The sequence below is a fragment of the Narcine bancroftii genome, chromosome 2 (genome assembly GCF_036971445.1).
Source record: "Narcine bancroftii isolate sNarBan1 chromosome 2, sNarBan1.hap1, whole genome shotgun sequence".
NCBI lineage: Eukaryota > Metazoa > Chordata > Chondrichthyes > Torpediniformes > Narcinidae > Narcine > Narcine bancroftii.
Genome location: NC_091470.1, coordinates 18,837,783 through 18,840,989, shown reverse-complemented (window position 1 = coordinate 18,840,989; position 3,207 = coordinate 18,837,783).

Sequence of the window (3,207 nt, the reverse complement as noted above, 5' to 3'; positions counted from 1 at the left end):
AGCTGGGGATCATTCGATGCTCCAACAGTCCTTGGGCATCACCACTCCACCTGGTCCCGAAAGCCTACAGCGCCACTGCGGAGATTATCGATGGTTTAATGACGCAACAGTACTTGACCATTACCCAATCCCTCACATCCAGGGCTTTACAGCCAACTTGCATGGTGCGAGGGTATTCTCCAAGGTCGTCCTGGTGTGCGGGTATCACCAAATCCCGGTGCACCCTGAGGACATACCCAAAATGGCCATCATCACCCCCTTCAGCTTGTTCGAGTTCCTACGCATACTGTTCGGGCTCAAGAATACTGCCAGACCTTCCAGCACCTTATGGACACAATGGGCAGGGACTTGAATTTCGTATTCATTTACCTAGATGACATCCTTGTTGCCAGCAGAGACCGGACACAACACAAGTCTCACCTGCGCACCCTCTTCTCCCGACTGGCCAACTTTGGCCTAACGATCAATCCGGCCAAGTGCCAGTTCGAGAAAGAGTCCGTGCAGTTCCTGGACCTTACAATCACGGCTGAAGGAGCCACACCTGCCACTACGAAGGTCGCTGCAATCAGGGAGCTCCCACGCCCGGATGACCTCAAGGGGCTACAGGAGTTCGTGGGTATAGTCAATTTCTATAACCGCTTCATTCCAGGTGCTGTGCGCATCATGCAGCCACTCTTCGCCCTCATTGCAGCCAAAGTCAAGACACTCGCCTGGACTCCAGAGGCCAGCAGGGCTTTTGAAGCCGCAAAAGATGCCCTCGTGAAGGCTACCCTGCTTGTCCACCCACGCACCGACCTGCATATGGCGCTCTCTGTCGATGTCTCTGCCACAGCCATCGGCGCCGTCCTGGAGCAGCAGGTGAATGGACAGTGGAAATCACTGGTATTCTTTAGCGGACTTCTTCACCCACCAGAGCACAAGTATAGCGCTTTCGATCGTGAGTTGCTGGGCATGTACCTGGCGGTGCATCATTTCCGCTATTTCTTGGAGGGGAGGCCTTTCACCATCTTTACCGACCACAAACTCCTCAATCAGGCGCACACTATGGCAAGAGATCCATGGTTGGCTCGCCAACAGCATCACCTCTCATTCGTGTCGGAGTTCACCACTGGCATTTGGCACAAGGCGGGGAAAAACAATGTGTTGACGGCGCACTCTCATGACCGGCCATTTGTGCGCTGACACCTGGCCTCGACTTCGACCAGCTCGCCTGGGACCAGAAGTCCAACGAGGCCTTCAGGATTGCTATGATGGGCCTGCAGTTCCAGGACCCCACGACTCCTCATGGTGAGGGAACCGTCCTGTGTGATGTCTCCATGGGCACCCCGCGATCAGTGGTTCCCCAGCAGTGGTCTAGGCAAGTCTTCCACCATATCCATGACCTTTCTCATCCTTCCATCAGGTCCACAGTCCATATGGTGGCAGAACATTTCGTCTGGCACGGGCTTCGGAAGCAGATTGCAGACTGGGCCAGAACCTGCAAGCATTGCCAGCTTTCCAAGGTACACAGGCACACCAGAGTGCCCGTACAAGATTTCGTACACATCCAAGAACGGTTCAGCTACATACATATGGACATCGTCGGACCCTTACCCGTTTCCCAAGGTAACCGTTACCTTTTCACAGTGCTAGACTGCTCCACTCGTTGGCCCAAGATGATCCGATGCCAGATGCCTCCACGGACTCCTGCTCCCGAGCGCTTTAGAATGGTTGGGTTGCCTGGTTCGACGCACCAACCTCTCTGTCAATGCCTCTGCCACAGCCGTCGGTGCCATCCTGGAGCAGCAGGTGATTGGGGTGCTCAGTTCACCTCTGCACTCTGGGCACAGCTCACCAACAGGCTGGGAATCGAGCTACATCACACCATGGCCTATCACCCACAAGCCAATGGGCTAGTCGAGCGATTACACCGCCACCTTAAGTCGACACTTATGGCCCGCCTCATCGGCCCGGCTGGGTGGACGAGCTGCCTTGGGTGCTCCTGGGCATCTGCTCAACACGCAAAGAAGACCTACAGGCATCATCAGCCGAGCTGGTCTACGGTGCACCGGTAGCCCTACCCGGTGAGTTCGTCCACGCACCTCACAACCCCCAGCAGTCACCGCACAGTCTACTTCCCCGCCTCTGGGCATAATTGGACTATTTCACAACCCCACCGCCACCCAGACATGGCGCACGGGCCTCTTACGTCCCCAGCAAGCTGTACTCCGCAGAGTACGTTTTTATCAGGCGGGACCCGTCCACAGCACCTCTACAAAGACCATACAAAGGGCCATACAAAGTCGTCCAGCTTTCAGGATCTACTTTCACACTGGACATCGGTGGTAAGAGGGAACTATTTACAGTGGACAGGTTAAAACCAGCCCACCTCGACCCCACTGAACCAGTAGTTGTGCCCTAACCCAAGAAGCGAGGTCACCCGGTAAAAAAGAACATTGACGCTGGTTCTGGTGGGGGCTGTGTGGCGGGCGAACCGGCCCTGCTTGTCACGCAAGCGGCAGGGTAGCCGGCCAAAATGGCACCATGGGTGGTTTCCTCCCGACCTCAGCACCGGGCTCAGAAGCCCGCACTTGGGGACCCACATGACGCCCCGGTGACGTCGGGACCCCCCCAGCGCAGTTCTCAGCCAGGTCTGGGCTGGAAATGTAAGACCAGCCAGGCAGCCTGCAATAAATCAGTTTTTGCTCAGTGAACTCAACCTGTCTGATTGTGCGATCCTGCAGTTAGCAAGTGTAGCCTCCACTACAATGAAACCAAACTAATATACAGTCATATTTTATCTCCTCAACAATAATATTACAATCTGCAAATCTAACACCTTTAGCTTTCAGGAAGATGGATTAGATAGTGGTGTGTACATGGATTTATTGCTTCTCTCTGTATGTTATTTATGTGTTTCGACAGTATTCTATTGTACTGATTTAACAAATGCAAATAGTAGATTCAGGTATTACCTCATCCTTGGAAAACAGCTTATCCTCTGTCTTGCTGCTCTACAAACCTGGTCATTAGCCTGTTGCCTCAGACTTACAAACAGTTCCAGTTGACTTGCCTTCAGTAGATTTTAGGCATGTATAATTACCTCTATTTACCTAGTCGAAGCCCTGGTCTTAAAGGGACAGTCAACGTTAAACATTTCTGCTGTGCTTTAGACCTGAAACAGCCTTAAAGCAATGCTTTCTCAATTATTTGATTTGGGAAGCTATA